This window comes from Callospermophilus lateralis, unplaced genomic scaffold, assembly GCF_048772815.1.
Source record: "Callospermophilus lateralis isolate mCalLat2 unplaced genomic scaffold, mCalLat2.hap1 Scaffold_83, whole genome shotgun sequence".
Classification (NCBI taxonomy): Eukaryota; Metazoa; Chordata; class Mammalia; order Rodentia; family Sciuridae; genus Callospermophilus; species Callospermophilus lateralis.
The window spans coordinates 3,254,091-3,274,838 of NW_027516368.1; the positions used below are offsets into that span (position 1 = coordinate 3,254,091).

The 20,748-nt window shown below is 39.5% G+C and overlaps 1 pseudogene; it reads left to right on the forward strand.

Moving 5' to 3' along the window:
• The window catches only part of LOC143641038 (leucine-rich repeats and immunoglobulin-like domains protein 1), a 113,523-nt pseudogene that overhangs the window by 26,220 nt on the left and 66,555 nt on the right, over positions 1–20,748 (forward strand).

Consider the following 20,748-nt stretch of genomic DNA (forward strand, 5'->3'; position numbering starts at 1 on the left):
TACTCTTGGGGGTGTGTGTGTGCGTGCATGTGTAGGAGTCTGAAATGGCACTGAGGGGAAGGCCTGCGGAGTTGCTCTGTGAATCCTGGGGTTACGGGAAGGTGTTGCTACTGTTTGAAATTTGGGGCTGCTTTTAGGATTTTTTTCCTCTTTTTAAAAAAATTGTTTGGGGTCCTGTGGATTGAACCCAGGGCACTCAACCACTGAGCCTCATCCCCAGCCCTATTTTGTATTTAGAGACAGGGTCTCACTGAGTTGCTTAGGGCCTTGCTAAATTGCTGAGGCTGGTTTTGATCTTGCAATCCTCCTGCCTCAGCCTCCTGAGCTGCTGGGATTACAGGCGTGCCCCACCACCCTGGCTCCTATCTCTTTAAAAAGACTAAAGGCCAGTGCAGTGCCAGAACCTTGAGCAACTGGTGACCAACGAGCATGCAGGAGGGGTGTGGTCTTAGTCAAGAACAGGGACATAGCACAGTTTGGGAACAGGAACCTTTATGACCAGAGATCAGCCATCTTCTGAAAAGCTTGCCACGCTGATGGAAGCCCTCAGGTGGGATTATGCCATGTCTAGAGAACCAAGCAGACCACAGCACTGAGGCCCCAGAGTGAGTGTGCTGTCTCTTGATCTCTTGCAGAGACCCCGTCCTTGGTAGTACCCTTGGAAGACCTCGTGGTGTCTGTGGGGGAGACGGTGGCCCTCCAGTGCAGTGACTGGCAGCCCCTCCCCCCGCATCACCTGGCTGAAGGGGAACTGCCTCCTGAGCCTCACCGACAGGCACCACTTCACCTCCGGCAACCAGCTGCTGGTGGTCCAGAATGTGGTGGTGGAGGACGCGGGCCAGTACACCTGCGAGATGTCCAACACGCTGGGCACGGAGCGCGCTCACAGCCAGCTGAGCATCTTGCCCACGCCTGGCTGCAGGAAGGACCACCATGGCATCTTCACCATTACCGTAGTGTGCAGCATTGTTCTTATATCGCTGGTGTGGGTGTGCATCATCTACCAAACCAGGAAGAAGAGCGAGGAGTACAGTGTCACCAACACAGGTGAGCATGGTGGCCGTTCATTTCCAGGGCAGGAGAAGCCAGGTCCACACTCTTCAAGAGCTCTCATGCTCTGGGAACTCCAGGACCTCTGGGAATGTGGTTCTGGAGAACTGAAGCCTTGGTCCTGCGGACACTGGGTTCATACTCAGGGCAGAGCCAGAAATGGAACTGCCTTGGGGCTGGGGCTGGGGCTCAGTGGTAGTGCACTTGCCTGGCATGAGTGAGGCACTGGGTTTGATCCTCAGCACAGAATATAAATAGATAAACTAAAGGTCTATTGACAAGTAAAAAAAAAAAAAAAGAACTTCCTGCTGATGTCCTCCTCATAAACGGAGGTGGATTGTCCCTGAAGCATCACAGTGCTGTGGATTTATTAGTTCTGTCTCCCTTCCTGTCACTCTTCCCCGTCTTTTGTGGTCTCACATGCTTTTGACCTGGGCTCAGGTTCAGCTCGGGTCTGGGAGGGCCTCCTACCTGCACCAACTCCTGGTCTCTGCGCAGCCTCGATGGCTGTTGCCAGGGGATCCTGTTCGGGGCCTGACAGTGAATGCGCATCTGCATCTGTTGTCACCGCAATCCTGAATATTTCATTGTCTTATCTCCTTGCAGATGAAACTATTTTGCCACCAGATGTTCCAAGCTACCTCTCTTCTCAGGGGACCCTTTCTGACTGGTGAGAAACCTCAATCAGGACTGAGGGTGGCCATTGGGCCAACAAGCACATCGAGAGCAACAGTAAGGCCTCTGACACAGTGAGATGGAGCTCTATCTAGGTGACTGTCCTCCGTAGGTGGAGATGGCCTCTAGTTCCCTATTCAGGTGTCTGGCATTAGGTGGGAGGGAGCATCAGGTGAACGAGGCAGCTGCTGGCCCAGGCCTCTGTTGTTCAGCTCAGTCCTGGTCTGTGCAAGCTCTGCAGAGGGTTCAACATCCTGTCTCTCCGGAAGGTCACCATCTGGGCTTAGCAATAAGCCTCCCAGTTGGGATAAGGTAGGATCACTGTCAGAAACAGCTGAAGGGAAACCCCAGGCCCTGAAACCAAACCCTGCTTCCACAGTTGGCCCTTGGTATCTGTGGGTTCAATTCTCTACACACTAGAAATATCCAGGGCGGAGAAAGTGCATGCACATGCAGCCTTCTTTTCCTTGTCATTATTCCCCCAAAACACAGTCCAATAGCTGTGCACACAAAGTTACATTTTACTAGTCACGATGCTTAATCTAGGGTGACTTACATGGGACAGTGTATTCAGGTTATGTGCAAATGGTGTGTTATTATATACAAGGGACTTGAGCATCCCTGGATTTTGGGATCTGTGTGGGGGCTCTGGCACCATGAAGGTACCAAGGGCTGCGAGTGCAGCGGCAGTGCCCAGACATGCTCTGTATTCCAGACTCACAGGGAAAGCTCTCTGTAGGGGGTGCTGTTTCAGTTGGTGGGAGATTGTGAGCGCTTGCTGAGCTGAAGGCCGGGCCTGAGAGAGCTGCTCCTCTAACATGGCTGCAGATGCTCAAAGACTGCTTGCTCGGAAAGTGGTACTAGAAAACAGGCCCATTGCCAGCTTCGTGGAGGCACAGTAGTAACTCACACTGATAGAGAGACTACAGCAGCAGCCCCACCCGTCCTGCTCCTCAAACTCACTGAGACCTCCTCTGCAGTTTCTAACCTGGGGAGTCTGTTGCAGGTGTGTGTCTGAGAGATGCGGGCCTCTTCCCAGAGGTTACGTCCACAGCAGCATGTAGAGGCAGCCCACGCTCTGCGTTAGATACAGTAAAGAGCCCTGGAAAGTGTCAGAAAAAGCAACTGGGACACCTGGTCCACCTAAGACGGGTAGGTGATGCTTCCACCAGGAAAAGCAGTGCCTTTTTGAAATCAAGATCTGGGTTGACCCACTCACTAAATGAAGAGGGGAGACACCTACATTTCCATCCAGCACTCTCTAAATTGGGTATTTAGTATATAAACAGGAAGCTCTGACCTGGTGCCCTTTTAATTCTAGAGGAGTGTGTCTCTTAGTTACTATTTATGGTACAGTAAACCTGAGCAATAATTTTCCAGAATAATAAGCAACATAGGGGGTTTTAGTATCTGTTCACCAGGGCTGTTTTGAGGTTAAATTTCTAATTGTTCAGAAAACTCTTAACCCTTCATGGTACCTAATTAAATTGTTGGGGTTTTTCTTTTTTCTATTTTTTTTTTTTTTTTGCCTCTGATCACAGTAGTGTGACTACATTCTCTAAGTACAAGATTAGCTTAATCTGGGGCATGTGAGCAAGAAGGACCCCATCTCCACTAACGGTGTGGCATGTGCCCAGCCTTTTCTGTGAAGGTCTTTGGGGAGGGGGCGTTTGCAGGCTGGGGGCAGGACCCCACTTGGGTGCAGGTGGGTGGCCTGTTCTGTGGGGGTGGCTCTGACCTGGCCCATCTCTCCTTCAGAACCCAGTGGCCCTCTCGTGTGCAGTGACTGCAATGCTGATGTGGACAGTTACTCCAAGGAGCAGGCCCCCCACCCTCAGCCCACATGCAGGGACAGCACACAGCCAAGTGCACTGTATGGTCAGGATCCCAGACAGGGCGACCAAGGAGACTCTCCACATCATCCTTGCAGTGGGGCCGGGGACAGGTCCCTCTACCCCAGCAAACAATAGAATGCCGACATCCTTGAGGAAGCCGGCGGAGTCCCTAGATGGAAAAGGTGATCCCTTACTGTCCTCCTGGCCTCCCTGGCAGCTACACTAGATGCCATAGCTGGTCATGCTGGAACTTGGCTCTGACGGCCTTCTCTTTCCCCAGGGGTCTTTGCCTGTACTCTATAGTGAGGCTGTGTGACGCGGACCCCGCAGACCTTCAGCCCTGCCCTGTGTTCCCTTCAGGCAGCATGGAGCTCCCAGAGGCCTCCTTGGCCTTTCCTGCAGGTTGCTGTTTCCTTGGAGGGGGGTTAGGAATAGTTCTGGTGCCTTAGTGCATCGTGGGAATTTAGAGACAAAAACCACATTTGTTTCCTGGGGATCCTGGTGGGTTTGGAAGGACGGGGGGTCCTTGGTTTGGTGTGCTCTTCGCAGTTACGTTTAGCCTGCGTTGGTGGCTCCTGCAATGTGTCTTTGCTGTGAGGGGCTTTTCCCTGGAGGCTTGCTTCTTTGAGGGGTGGAGTGAAGGTTGCTAATCCACCACAAGCCATGAGTTAGGACGGTAGAACTTTCTCCCTTCTCTGAAGCTCACTTTTTCTTAAAAGCAAATGTCATCTTGTCCATGTTGCCGGATTGTTAGCTGAGGCTTTTTATTAAGGCAAAGGCTGCTGGTGTTGGTACCTGTGGATTTTTCAATAGTGATGTTTTAATTCTGCCAATATAATATTACATTGGGGATAAAAAAAGATCAAGTTCTTACATTCCAGGGCTAGCTCATGTCTACTGAGGAGCCTGAGCAGGCCCATCCATGCCCTCCCTTCACATAGACGGGACTCGGTGTGGACTACATAAGATTTAGCCCTAGACCTGGGTGTGTTTGCACTTTTGAGACCTGTAGCTAACTGTCTTGTGAGTGCCAATGTGTAATTCACTGAAAATTACATTGAAACAAATAAGGTCCTTAAAAAAATCTCAAAGTACATTTCTTTAGCCAAAAAGCTGAAGGGAGATATTAGCCAAATGGCTACCTATGTCAGATGTTCCTGTCAGAGGTCATCATTGTTCCAGAGGTCATCATTGATCCATTGTTTTGTCCTCAAGAGTTAACTGATAAATGTTACTTCCACAAAATATGTGAATTTGCTGCTTCTGAGAGGCAATGTGAAAGAGGAAGTATTACTTTTATGTACAAATTTATTTATTTATAGAAATTTTGGTACAGTGTACATTGAAAACATGTAAAATATTGAAGTGTCTAACAAACGGCACTGAAGTGTCTTTAATAAAGGTTCATTTATAAGTGTTGAGCAAATGGCAGGAATGAAAATTGGGATATATGGTGTCCTTAGGGAGACAACAAATGGCTTCTTTTGGCTAGAAAATGTATGTGCAAAGCAGGTTTGCAGGTTAGAATCATGCAACTTATTCAGTAAATATTTATTAAGCATTTGCTAGACACTTAAGCATAGGATACCATGGTAAGCATGATAGAAAAGTTCTCTTAGGGAACCTGTTAGTCTATTAGGGCAGGGATATTAGTTAAGAGCTATGATAAGGACCACATGGTAAGATCTAGATCAAGTTTCAAGATAAATTGTCTTTGAGGAAATACTTTTTAAGCTGAAACCTGATGGTTGAATACATATCAGCTAAGCACTGCTTGGAAAACAGTCTACCTTCTCTAATCCTCTAATGTCCAAATCCTGTTAACCAAATTGTGCATTATGTGTTCAATAGTCAATACAAATGAGTTACTGGTACTCTAAGCAATTGAAATTGGCATGAAAAAGAAGTATATTTTCCATTCCTGGTCTAGAAGATACCATGCCAAATATAGCATGACATTTCTTTATTTTTAAATGCAAAAAGATAATGATTTTAAACATCTTACAAACAGCAATTTGTTTCTTCACTCAAGCTTAACCAAATTTTGATAGAGTAAGTTCAGTTTTTAACATATATATGTCACTTGGATGGTAAAATAGCATCCAATTATATGTTCAGTATCTGATGAGAGTCCAGAGGTAGGATGCTATATATTTTAAGTTGTGGGTTTCTGTAGCAAGATTTGCCAACTGGAGTATATAATGAAATATATAATGAGATAAGCCTAATGGATTTACAGGAAAAGTAGAATTGATGAAGAGGTGTAGGCTCAATAGAAAAAAGATGAAAGGTCAGAGAATTGCTGATAGAGTGTGCAAAAAGGGAGATGCCCTAAAACTGAAGAGAAGACAATGAGTGACAAACATCACCAAAGAAAGTGGGTAAGGAATGAGGTACTGAAATATAAAGCATCAGAAAAGGGATAGTTTGGGGGATGGCAGGTTTTAGGGTATGGCCATGGGAGTAGATGGATGAAAGAAATGGAGAAAAGCAAGTAACTGTGATTGTATCTTGACATGGGTGGAAGATGGTGAGGTTTAGTGGTGCTGTCAAAGCTCTAAGTCATGTGTGAATATTTTCAAAAATCTGAAAATTACCCCAGTTGGGGATCAAATGGGAAGTAAATCTCAGTAACAGGGTATATGCAAGAATCTGATTTAATAATCTTAATAATCAGCCTACAATCCCCTATAGAAGGAGGAACAAGGAATTGCTTAGAAGTGATGGAATGCAGACAGGATGCAGCTCTGGCTTAATCAAAAAGAGGTGGCCATACTTCAGGCAAGGACTTGTGAACCTGGGGTGGACAGATTGAGTATGAGGTGGAGTTCAGTGGAATAAAATGGGAAGAAATAGCTAGGGGCTCAAAAGAACAAAGATTTGGAAACACAAGTCCTTGGTTGAGAATAATAGAAATGGAAAAGGAACTGCACAGGCTCAGGCTAATGAAAAAGGTGATTAAAGCCAGGGATAAAGGTCTCGATGGTAGTTGATTTTCAAACTCTTTCTAGAGCTTGAATGTTAAAATGTTTCCCTATTGATGCAGACAGGAGTACTCAGCTCTATAAGCCAGACAATAATCTCTGCCCAGTGGCTGACTTTCTGCCTTAAAATATGAGGCCTCTTAGGAGGGAAGTAGGCATAGCCAGGTAAGAGTCATGGTGACACATTTAGAGTTCTTCTGTTTTCCTACAAACAGATTTGCACACAAAGGAGTGCTATCTTATGTAGGGACTGCCAGGTGGAATCATCTTGGGCATTAGCTGGATCAGTTGATGTTAATAGGTGTTTGTCAGCTTTCCAATGCTATAACCAAATAACTGAGATAATCTTCATTAATAAGGAAAGTTTCATTTGGCTCACAGTTTCAGATGGTTGCATGGCCCCATGGCTTTTGGGCCTGAGGTGAGGCAGTCCATCATGGTGGGAATATGCAGCACTCTTGCACGTTTGCCAGAGAGCCAAGAGAGACAAGAAAAGTCTGGGATATCAATATACCCTCCAAGGGCATTGCTCCAATGACCTAACTTCCCTCCAATAGGCCCCACCTCCTAAAGGGTCCACCATCTCCCTGAAACACTAAAGGCTGATAACCACAATTCTTTAAGACATAGGCTTTTGGTGAACATTCATCCAAGTGATAGCCATGGGTTTACTTGTGTTAGGATTCAGGGTTAATCCCATTCTTAGCATGGATCTGAGGTGAATTCAAAGTTGACCAGAAGTGGTAAATGGAGAGTTGGAAGAATGTAGAAAGAAAAGATAAGTTGTCTTGCAGTTTTTCCTGTACACAGGAAACTCAAATTCTATATAACCATGAGAAGCCACAATACTGAAATCAGATCCCTATCACTTTTGGCAAGAATTTATAAAAATTTTCAAAATCTAGCTCCCTTGAACTGCATGACCAGATAAAATTGAGGCAGCAGGTCAAAGAGTGGCACAGATCAATATAATTGTGGCTATGAACACATTGACAATCTAAGTCATTTAGGTGCAAGTCCTTAAAAATAATTGCAAAACTGTGTATGAATTTTAGAGACAGTCTATTTTACCTACTGAAGAAGAGCAAGTTTATTCTCTCCAATAGAGAGAGAAGTTTGAGGCAGACACAATTTACCTCTTTCACCTATCTACTTTGGACAAAAATCTGCAGAGACTGATGATGAATGCTGAGGATGGGAGCCTTGTGCTAACCAGATGAGGACACATGGATCTTTAATGTTTCCCACAGGTACAGAGGCAGGCTCTAAAGACAGGTATCCTGGATATATCCTCAGTGTCCAGAGTATCTTTCAGAGCATGGAGTCTTTCAGAGTACAACAAACCAAACAAACACCATCACCAAGTTCAAGAAAAGAAAAGAAGGGTAACCTGGAAAATGCTTAGATCACAAGTGACCTTTTAAAACCAATAAAAGATGAATGTGCTATATAAAGACTCAATAATAACAATGCAAACAGCAACCAAATGTTACCTTCCAGAGGACAATGGCATCATGACATTAATAATATACTAACAGGCTGGGAACATAGTTCAGCTTTTCTTTGTGTGGAGTGATTTTTCTCTTTGCTTTTAATGATATGAGGTAAGCTCATAATTTTTATGCTCAATGGTAGATTTTGCTCCCAAATTAGTTACATAACCTGATGCTCTATTCAGGTACCAGTGTTTTTCAACTAATATTTTAAGCAAAAGGAAAGTGAAATGACCTGTACACTTCCAAGTTTGTTATATTTTCCCATTTGGGGATATACTTCTATATCTCAGAACATATCTCCATTGTTAAACAGCACATGCCTAATTGCATTAATGAAGGTATGTATTTTATTATATATTTATAATTGTGGATTTCACTTCATTTACAGTAGCTATATATTAGTACTGAATTTATTTCCAAGTGGTTTCTCATCAGTCAAATGACTCCTTTAAAAATTTCAACTCATAACACAAGTATTGTAACATTCTAAATTTCCTAGACTCAGAGTATTGAGATAAAGAATCATCTTTGACCAAGTCTGTTGGAGGCCATGTATATAATATATAATTATATATAAATATATATTTATTCTAGTTATTAAGGCAGAGAGGACACTCTTTCAGAAACTCCTGTGTGGAATACCCCCACCCCCACCCCCACCCCCACAACAAGAATGCCTGGATCATGCTGTCCTAACTCACAGCCTTAGGATCAAAGAGCCTCCTGGAGATGGGCGTCGCCTGCCAAAAGCCAAATAACCTGTTTATTGTGGCATCCCTGCCACCTAAAGAAGCAAGCACCAAGAAAAGACTCCTCCCACATGGAAACCTTATACATACTGATAACCTTTGATCTGTACCACTATAAATAAAGCAGGCACAGGCTTCTTCTTTGTTAGAAGCTAGACCCTTCTAGTAGGCTCAACTGGCCATGCCCCTGCTTTACATATATTATTGCCTGTTTGTCTTTAATTTCTTGATATATTAGTTTTATAATTTTTATTGCAGAGCCAGCCCATCACTCCTAGGGGTACCCACCCTCCTCGCCCACGCAGGACATGAGCAAGTCAAGTCTACACAAATTGCAAATAAAAGGAAGCCTAATAGAGGCTTCATTCAAACATCTGGGTTTAAGATATCAAAAGAAAATTGTAGAGGGCTGGGGTTGTGGCTCAGGGGTAGAGCATTCATCTAGCATAATTAAGCCCTGGGTTTGATCCTCAGCACAACATAAAATAAATAAAATAAAGGTATTGTGTCCAACTACATCTAAACACCATTAAAAAAGAAAAATAAAGACAGAGAAAACAGTAGATGTTGTAAATGAAGAACACCATTGCTGGCTCGTACAAAATTTTCCTTCAGTCCCATATTAATCTTTGTGGGATTCCACTAGGGAATATTAAGGACAAATTGAAAAAAGCAGAATCTGCAATGAAACCCAAAGGGTGGGATATAAGCTAAAGGAGATGTGAAGTCTAGAAAGGATTAGCTACTGAGCACCCAGAATGTGATAATGAGCAAAGTCCATCTGAATTCAGTAAGTTCATGTGCTACAAGCAGAGTGGAAGGCACCTTGGCTTTACATTTTCCTTTAATGTAGACTCTTAATGTACTGCATGATATATTGGCATGTTGGCCTTTTTTAAAAATTAGACACCAAAGAATTTGAGTATTATTCTGTTAAAATTGGAGTGCACACAGAAAAGAGTGTTTGAGCAGGAGAAATAAGATGAAAATTTCAGGACTCTTTATCTGGCAATAAGGTATAGGCTCAACTTCAGGCCAACTTTGAACAGTTAAAGGCAATATTCAAAAGAGAAGGAGTGAAAGCCTGACTTGAATAAATTGAATGAATAAGTATATAAATGGAAAAATAAATTAATCTTTGAAGAAGAATTGGAATACATTAGCAGCTTGTTAGAAATGGGTTTCTGATTAGTTAATTAACTCTTTGGTAATTCTTAGAAATACATTCAATAATTATGAAATAAACTATAGAACACTTTTTAACCTAACTGCTGAATTTTCTACCTGGGGCCCAAAGTCAGTTTAATGACATTAAACTCGCCAGGAGGTGAGTATGCCTCATGCACAAGCATCAATCAAATAATAAAAATGTAGAGATTTTCAGAGAATAATAAGCAATAAAATGTGCATTATTAGCTCAGCCAAGTATGTATATAGTGTTTTCTTTGTTTCTTCTTTTCCCTGCCGCTACATATTTGGTTTGTGATTATTTGTGACATCTATTGGAATGCCTGGAGACAAGACCCAGCTTTCCCTTCAGATTGTCCAGCATTCTTGATACCTGCCTGTGGTATACAGGCTCTGGTCTTCAGAGCTGTGCAGTTTCTCACCGATCTCAGCAATAGGTTATCAAACTTAACACATCACATCTTTGCTGATTTCTGATGTGAGAAAATGTATCTTAATGACTTTCTAAAGCATAGACTCACTTCCATTACCATTTAATTTTTTTTTTAGAGAGAGAGAGAGAGAGAGAGGATTTTCTTTTTAATATTTATTTTTTAGTTTTCAGAAGACACAGCCTCTTTGTTTGTATGTGGTGCTGAGGATTGAACCCGGGCCGCACACATGCCAGGCGAGCGCACTACTACTTGAGTCACATCCCCAGCCCACCATTACCATTTTTTGAGACCTTTGCTCCCATTTAAAATCTTAAAGAGTTATCTGCCCCATCACCTCCATTCCCAATTCTTTGTCATGTATATATTCTTGTCCTACACTCAAACAGGACAATGTTGCCCTTATCTACAAAAATTTACCAAACATCATTTGGTTTGGGACTTGGAATGCTCATTTAAATCAATTAAAAACATTTCCTGTTTCCTAGTGAAGTGAAATTTAAATTCCAGGTCACTTGGGGAGGTAATTTAAGGAGCTGGCTGTCCCCCAGCACTGGGATCATGGCAGGAGACCTTAGATAGCTCCCTGCAGTTGTTTTGGCTCTTCTGTTGGATGGCCATGTCATTGATAGATGGTGCCTTGAAGGTTGTGTATTCACTGTGCTATTGTAAATGTCGTGGGCACTAATCCATGAGTGAGCTTCATTTTTGTTCTATTTATTTTGGAATGGACAAGACATTATTTTCTGTTTCTTGAAACAATACTGCCAGACCTCTGAAACTGATTGGAAAGTGAGATTTGGGCCTTTTATATCTGCATTGTGAGGAAGTATAACCACAGGGTTCCTAAGAGGTCACTTTACAAATTCATCCATTCATAAAAGGCATCACCTGATTCTGCCTAGCTTTATTTGACTTTTTGAACTGTAGAATATTTTGTTTCCTGGCCAAATGGAAAAATGAGACCAAAAGAAATGACCAAATAAAGATTTCTTAGTAGAAATCACTTTGGATTGAACTATGTTAGCAAATCGCCACCTGTCTCAGAGAAGAGACTGAATTCTTCTAATGGAACTTAGCTGGAGCAGCCTAAAGCTGTGACTTGAACAACAGTCTGTTTGTCTCCCTTATTCCTTCCCAAGGGTGGTCTGGCATGAACTGTGCTTTCAAGAGACATTAGTTTCTAGCATGCCAAAGCCCAGGTCCCTTCATTTAAAATGCTTTCTGAACACTATTTTACATAAGACCTTCTGAATAATTTGAAAAATGTTGGCTGTAGCAGAACTAGGCATGGTTTAATTTTACCATAAGATGCTTCAGAGCAGAGTGGAGAAAACTTCAGATCTGGCTCCATTGTTTGTAACAGGGATGCTTCCTCTTTTTTATTTTGGGGAGTGTGGGCCAGGCTATTCCAGAGGTTCTCCTGAATTCCTTCTTCCTTTATATTTCTATATTGAATGTTCTGTTTCTGCATCTATATTTTTGGTGAAAATTGTCAGAATCAAAATGCAGCCACTTGCTGGGTGCTGTGGTGCACACCTGCAATCCCAGAATTTTGGGAGGCTAAGGCAGGAGGATCACAAGTGCAAGGCCAGCCTCAACAACTTTACAAGGCCCTAAACAACTTAGTGAGACTCTGTATCAAAGTTAGAAAAAAAAAAGTTAAGGGGGATGGGGATGTGGTTCAGTGGTTAATTACATCTGTGTTCAATCTCTGGTACTGTGATAGTAGGTGCAAATGTGACTCCATTTTGTTTTATGACTTCATCCTGTAAAACAACCATGCCAAGTAGAAGAGTAATGACTGGAGCAAGATGTTCTTTTCCTTTTGCTATAGAAACCTTTAAGAACACGGAACTACCTAATGGGGTATTTTGTTTCTGTACCTAGGGTAACAGGGCTCTGTTTCTGTAACTGGGGTGACTGGGCTAACTGTGATTGGTTAGGCTTCCATCCGCTTGACTGCACTGTCCCGCTTCTGTTACCTGGCTTGCTTGCATTGGCTAGGCCCCCTGAACATCCCTTTTGCGGTTTTCAGGCTTATAAGGAGTGCTCTTGCAATTGTTCAGGGCTGATCAGGGGAACAGCTTTATGTTCTGGTCAGCCACCACTGGTGTGCTTCAATAAAGGCTTGATTCGATTATACGTGAGTGGTCTGGAAGTCCGTTTATGAAACCCTGGGACAAAGCTTTAACTATAACAGTACAAAAAATAAAAAATAAAAAAGCCTCCCATGATAATTTCCTTAGCATTTCACAGCTTTCACCAACCACGATATTGCAAAGCCAAAGGCATTAATTTAGTCTTTTATTTTAAAACACCATATTTCACTTAACTACCAGCTAAAAATTTACTCCAAGATTCTGTGGCTTTTTATTGCTTTGCTTGTCAGCTATTTCTCATTAAATTTCTGTTGCCAGAGGAGTTAAATATCCTGGATACCAAACCATTTATCCTTCTCTCTGCACTCTACTTTCCACCAGCAGTGGAGTCTATAATTTTATTTAATTTCCCAGCAAGCAACTGCAGAGTTATTTCTGATTTTCTGCAGTTCACAAGTTTTTGATCATACCCAACTTTAAATCCTCTTTCTTTCTTTCTTCTTTTTTTTTTTTGTTTTATGGATCCTAAGTTTATTCATTCTGTTGTGCTGTTACTTTTTTAGTACCAGTCCTTAGGCTAGTATGAGCCAATAGCAGGACAAATCTTCAAACCAAATCCTTCTCCATTATGTAAATAAAATGAATAAATTGAATTCATTATCTCACCTTTTTGATACATCACCTATAAAATAAAACTTTGTAGATTGCTAAACCACACCATCAAATTCCTGTTCTGATCACCTGCCCATACTGATTACCAAACATCTCTTCTTACCCAACTCAACCCTTGCAGCAATTCTGCTCTTCCAGATATATGCATAGAAATGGTTTGAATAGAGTTCATGTCCATAAATAATTATATTTAGCATATACACAGAATTTTATGATTCCACCCTTACTTATGAATTAATTTGCTATAGTAGATTTAATAATTCCCATTACCAACATTTTATGCTTGGATGAAATAAAATTCAGAGAATAACATTTCAAATTGCCAAAACTAGATTCTGCCTCTGTAAATACATTCATTTTTTTTAAGTTCTGAAACATGTATTTTCCCTAGTCTGCTTTGAAAAGCAAATGCAGATTTAACTTTTACCAATATACTCAATTTTAATTCCTTTACTTCAAATGACATTCAATTTTGGCAGATAAATATGACTTTCCAGTTATTTCAAAAAATTGATTTAATTACATGATTTCACAGCTGAAATCTATTGTAGTTCTTTGTTTTTCTAACCCAGGGAACATAAGTGCAGAGAGAGTTCAAATTACTTGTTAAGTTACACACTCTTGGGGCTGGGGATGTGGCTCAAGCGACAGCGCGCTCGCCTGGCATGCGTGCAGCCCGGGTTCGATCCTCAGCACCACATACAAACAAAGATGTTGTGTCCGCCGAGAACTAAAAAATAAATATTAAAAAATTCTCTCTCTTTCTCCCTCCCCCACTCTCTCTCTCTCCCACTCTCTCTTTAAAAAAAAAGTTACACACTCTTATTAAAGTACATCTACTATGTCTCATAGGCTAAAACAGTATTTAGGTATCCAACTACCTTTTATTACTTATTCACACTTGGAGAAATTATTATCAAATATTATCTACATCATTCTTTATATGCTTCTTTTGAAATTATATTTGATAAATTCTTATCAAATATTATCTACATTATTCTTTATATGCTGCTTTTGAAATTATATTTATCTACACATTGTATTACATATATGATATTATTATTTTTGTTGTATCATGTATTGGATTTATATATTTGTGAATTGTAAAGACTCAGAACACAAGATCTACATTTTCAAAATTGTTCAAGACACTTCTAATACTAAAACTTATCATTAGACATAATTTAAATAAAGCATGTGTTTCTGAGATCAAACTATTTTCAAAATCACCAGATTATATTTATCATAAAATGTTGAAAAGACATGGAAATACCAAATCAAAAGTTTAAGATCACCCTCAATTCTTCCCTTCAAATAAAACCTTTATAAAACTTTGGTTTTACTCAATGTTTTGCCAAGTAAAGAGCAGCTTTTTGCACATACTAAGAATCAATGGACATTAGAAAATGAATGAATGATGAGTGTCAATCCATGTGAATTCTAAACAAAAATTAGATCAATGTATATGTATTTCTTTTTAACTTGTCCTTTTTTCACTTAAAATATCCCTAGCAATTACATATATTCAGTATCTTCATGCAACACAATTTTTATAGCTGAATCATGTTCAAGTCATTCCATTGAATGAGTTACCTCATTTTAAATCTATTAGAAGAGATTAACATTTTTTGAATTAGTATGACATACCTCTACTGGATCTTTAAAAGTCCAGGAGTCTTCACAATTGGAGATGATGTGTCCATCTGGCCCTATTGCCTCTTCACTTTGTCTGTTGACCCCAACCCAATTTCTTCCAGAGAAATTATGTACCATTTCCCAGGAGTGACACCACGCTCTCAATTTGTGGGCCCTAAAGCACCCTCCTCCTTCCACCAGGAATGCTAGTCCTACTCCTCATCTGAGAACACATGTGTAGCCTTCCAAATCCAAATCCAAGATTTTATTACTAAATCCTGTATCACAGTGATCCTCAGGAATCAGCATAAACCACACAGAACAAGAAGTTGAGTAGAGATGAGGAGAACTGAAGTTTTAGGTCAATTCAGGAGAAAGAAAAGAACATTTTGGTTTGAGTGAGCAGCCAACCCTCTAGACAGGGTTATTTTCCTGTTGTCCATGAACAAGAAAAAGCCATCTAAAGCAGCACATTCTTTTCTTCTCTTAAGGAAACAGTGGAATTCAATTCCTCTCTTCTGAGGCCCCGAGTGATTGGAGAATGGATTGGTAGAGAAGAAAACGATGCTGATCCACTAGCTGCTGGAATTCTGCAACCCCCAGTTTCAAGAAGTAAAAATGGCCAATGGGAAAGTGAGGACAGTGGCTCTAGCCCTGCAGGAAGGTAAGCAGAGATGCCTTCCGGGATTCTATGACTGGTCACTAAAAGATGAATGGAAAATAAACCCAAGTGCAGGATTTTGATGAGATACCTCATAGTAATTTTATATAGAAAAACTGGTAAGCTTTGTGTGGGATAAAACATTTAGCTAGATTTAATTTTACCATGATATATATATGTGTGTGTGTGTGTGTGTGTGTGTGTGTGTGTGTGTATGCTTCAAAACATCACATCACACATAATAAGTACATAGTTTTACATGTCAACTTAGAGTGTCATTAGGCTTGCTCTTGGTTTGGGTGTTTTTCTTCACATCTGGGTGGTTACCATCTTTTTGCTACTAAAACCAAAAGGGAAAATAGTTTCAAGGTTATAAGCTGTTAGTCAAGACCGACTATAACACTGGGCAGCAAGTGGCTGGCTGTTAAGACTTGGAGAGGGGATTCCTGAGGTATTAGAATGATGTAGTTCATCATCAGGAAGAAAAAAAAAACTTAAATGCATAATATAGTGTAAGAAGTAGAGTAAATGTGAAATATAAGTAAATAGAAATCTTGCTTTAGAACTATTTAGGTTTATAATTGAAAGCTATCATTGAATATAATTATCCATAATATATTTATTTTTAAAACTATTCTAAACTTGCAAGTACATATAACTCTTACTCAGAGCCCTGATGCCCAAATGGTGGCAGATTTGCCTTAAGCATCCTTATTCTGGTACAAGTGAAGTAATGTTGAAATGTCCAGATCATATTTATTAGGTAGAGCATATTCAAGATTTTCTTGTTTTTGTTGTTGTTGTTTTTGTAATATCATTTTGAGAGTGCAACTCAAAGCAAAATGAAAACTTCAAGGAAGTTGAGGTGGAAAGCATTATGGGAGGCGTGGCTGACACCAAATTGAGAAAACATTTAAATATTCATAATTAAAATGTACCAGGAACTTGTAATAGGAACTTTCTATGTCATTAGCTGACCACCACCAAAACCTTGCTCCTATGCATAAATCAGCCACACTAAATTGGTATTGTCTCTGTTAAATTTAGCAGCAGCCCATAAATACTTTTTTCTCAAAGAGAAAACCATTTTCTACATGTAATAGCTTTCAGAGTTTCTTTGCTTTGACTTATAACTTGGGTGGAGGGAAAGAAGTTCAAAATACTCATTAATGTGCTTCAGACATATATAAAATTGATTCTATTTCCATGAGAAATAACTTTTAAATAATATAAATAGTTGAAGTGTCTTATGTAAGGAGGAGAAAAACATTTTTAAAAATCCATTTATCTTCTTCTGTGAAACGTCAGATCAATTTCACCTATCAATGAGGGTAATTTTATTTTTAATATAAGACTTATAACACCCACTAGACCTTTATCTTTATTCATTGGTAGATATTTAGTTCTTAAATGTAAAATAGAGAAATGTCAGCTTTCATTTTATTTTTATTTAATCATAATAATAATCATGGCTATCTTATTGCTTCTATGTTCTTCCTTGCTTCAGTGAGGAAGCTCTTATTCTCTTTGGAATGCTGAATAAAGGGGAATCCTAATTGAATCATTTTCTGCAATCCTAATTGAATACCTTCCTCAGAAAACTCATTATTATTAGTAGTAGTATTAGGGATTGAAACCAGGGGTGCTTATCCACTGAGGCTCATCCCCATTCTTCTTTTATTTATTTATTTTTTTTAAATTTTGAGACAGGGTCTCCTGAAGTGGCTCAGGGCCTTATTAAGTTACTGAGGCTGGCTTTGAACTTTCAACCCTCCTGTCTCAGCCTCCTGAGTCATTGAGATTACAGGCATGCAATCTATGAAGAGCTTTCAAATATTTGTCTTGGAAAGTTGCTTTCACTTTTATTTTTCTTTGTGTTTAAGTTATGGGTTCAGACATACTTATGAATATAAGAAAGTTGTGAAGTTCTACCTTGATGTCCCATTAGAGCAGAAAAAAATATCTGAAATACATGTAGAGAACAGTGGTAAATTCTGTTAGAAACTACATTTCTCCCTTTTTTCTAATTCAAGACAGAATTCCTATGTTTTTGCTACTAGCTCACACAGAATTCAGCTTGATTTGGATGAATAAGAAAGTGATGTAGATAAATTTTTAATGGCTGTAGAGTCTGTACCTATAATATTAGTCTTTCCCCTTAAATAGTAATGAACATGTACAATAATTTAGCTTTATTAAACATTAGCAGGCTGAATGATATTCTAGACTCCTCAAAGAAAATTTGATTTTCAAGCCTGACTTCATCCATTTTTCTTTCTCCCACTGGGGCTTGCATATGGTTGTTGTCAATAAGCTTCTGTTAAAGGAGTGATGGAGGTAAGGACTGTTACTAGACATCTGCAAGGTAAAACTTATTCACCAGCTTATTAACTTATTGTCTATCTTTAGTTGTTCCCCATATCCCTTGCACATTTTTTCCTACATCTATTGTTCATATTTTTCTCTGAATTGTTGTTATTACAATACTCCATATTTAGCAAGTAGCCAACTTTCCCTTTCATGCAGAATGATAGAAACATGACAGGCTGAATTGTCACTCTTAAAGAGAATTAAATAGATGTTATACTAAACCTTGAGAGTCTTATGGGTAGAAACTTACCTGAAATATTTTCCTAGAGAATTTTTTAAAATAATGTATGTCAATTAAACTTTTTTCCTTAGCCCCCCTCCCCCAAGTATGGCATTGTACAAAAAGGTTCAACAATTTTGGAATGTGTAACTGACACCTCTAATGGTTCAGTGCTGGTTAAAGTGAAGGCAGTTGCAAGGGTACTATGGAGAAACTAACAGAAAAGAACAGGAGACACTAATATGACATCCATGACCCCTAGCCAGTCTCTGGATGGAACTTAAGAGCTCTGTAAATCTCTTAAATTCCATGCAAAATTGTGTATTTTGTGTTGATGGACATTTTTCCACCTATTCTTTCTTTGACTTTCAAATTCATAATTGAGAGAGCTTTAAAAAAAGAAATTAAAAAACCCCTAAACAAGAGAAGAAAGGGTGTTTATAAAAGTGAGGGGGATGTGTTGGGGAATGCTTCAAGACTTCCTGTGTTTGTCAGATACCACCTATTACAGACAAGCTGTAGCTTGTCTGGACAGTTAGTGGGAAAGCATATATACCTACTGCACATGAAGAGTTATAAAAAATAATCACATGTTAACAAAAATAAATGTAAACAAAAATTTTCATAATCTTATATAATTTTATTTTAAACCATCTTAATTAGACATTGCAATAGCTGTGTAATGAATTTCCTAAAATAACTTGTTAAATCTTAATGTTAATTTGTAAATAGGCTCATCAAGCCTTGAAAAATATAAATCCTGCATCCACAATTACAGATTCTATGAAAAACTGAGAGTGCTATTTAATGAGGAAATTTAGAAAAGAAGACTTATCCCATTAGACAGAACCAAAGTATATCATCACATAGATGCAGCACCATTGGATTCACAGACCATCTGTTCTGCCATCTAAAGCTAATTAAATTTTTAAAAATTTGAGCAATTATGAAACAACCATAAGCCCAAAGTCTGAATCAAGAATGATTTGATGATAAAAACTGTGGCTATTGCAAATATCCTTAATTAGGAAGTACCCCAGTCAAAGTCTATAAGCCATTAAAGTGGTATTGAAAGAATGAATATGGTACATGGATATTCGTAGAATAAATTACCAAGGAGTAACTGACATCTGTCGCCTTCTATGAGACTAATGAATTCCTCTGATCTAAAGCAGAGTAGTGCTCGGTTTAACACTTTTAGAAAAAAAAAAAAAAACTTGCAGTATACGCTGAACTATTAAATACCAATATATTTACCTCAAAAGTAGAAAAGCAAAAAGACATTTCTTTATGATATGTTAGATGCTTAGTTTTCGTTTCTAGTATAATCCTCAATGAAACCATATTGATTATTTGGTTTTCAATCAGATAACAAAATTGTGAAACTTCTGATAATAGAAACTCTATAGGTGGAGACGAGAACATTTTAGCCCAGGCGTGAATCAGGTTCACATACCTCTACCAATTGACATTTCCAAAAACCTGCTGATTTGGTAAAACAGGTGGAATTAGCTTCACTGGACAGATGAAGACATGGCAATTTCGATTTCATTGTTGATTCACGTTAGTTATTCGGGCTCTTAGGACCTTTCCTATTTAGGTATATCAGAAAACCAGCATCTTCCTATAGTTAATAATGAGAGATAATGATATTTACTTGGGGAATATCGTGGAAGATATATTTTACTGTAAGAATAATTTGCACTGTATCTTAGCCAATCAGGAGAGAGCAGAACCCTTGGTACCACAAATTCTAGAAGGGATAGTTATGCAGCTCTAGTCAAAGGGCAGAGTGTCTTCAATGTAGCTGATGTTTAGTTACAAATATAAGAAACTGTGGTAAACTAATGGAAACAAGAAGACAAAATATCTTACCTTATCCACTACCCTGATAATCGACAACAATTTTAAAAGTATGGCTGAGCCGGGGAATTAGTGTTATTTAGATGTGCTCATTACAAATGGGTCTGTCCAATCAAATCCACAAAGGCAAGGGCTAGGGATATGGCTATTTTTTTTTCTGAGCTCTTCTTGTGAAAATTATGCCACAGTGAATCTTTAAATGTGTGAAGATGATTTAGAAGTGAAAAATAAAATCAAGTGTTTTGACATCATCAAAGAATAGGAAAAAAAAAAGTAAAAATCCAACCGTAATATAAACTTTTGCCATCTTAATTTGTCATACAAGAATACCCAAATTGAGCCAATGTTATTCTAGGCCATGTAACACAGAAAGAGATTTTTAAAAGTCCATGCCAATCTGGATTTTGGGGAATTTTTATTCAGGGTTAAGGAGTTGCATTATTCCTCTTGCTCCGTATTTGGCTCTGAAGACAACATTACCCAGTAGGACTCCCATCAGCCCAGAACGGGAAGAATCAACAGTGATGTTCTCTTCTGGCCTGGTGATGCCCTTCTCAGTGTTTGTAGCTAAACCACGGGTTTCTGTTTAAAATGGCATCTGGGTCCTTCTCCCGGAAGCTATCAAGACCCAGGAAAACTCACATCGCCAAAAAATTAAGACCGACAGACAGCCTATTGCTAGAAGATGGGAGGAATTTCCACTAACTATAAAAGCTGATAGAATTGGATAGAGAAGAAAATGTGTGCGTTTGTGCAGGAAAATAGTCTCATATTACTGAAAAAAGAGAGGGGAGGTGGTTTTTTCCTTAGATCTCCT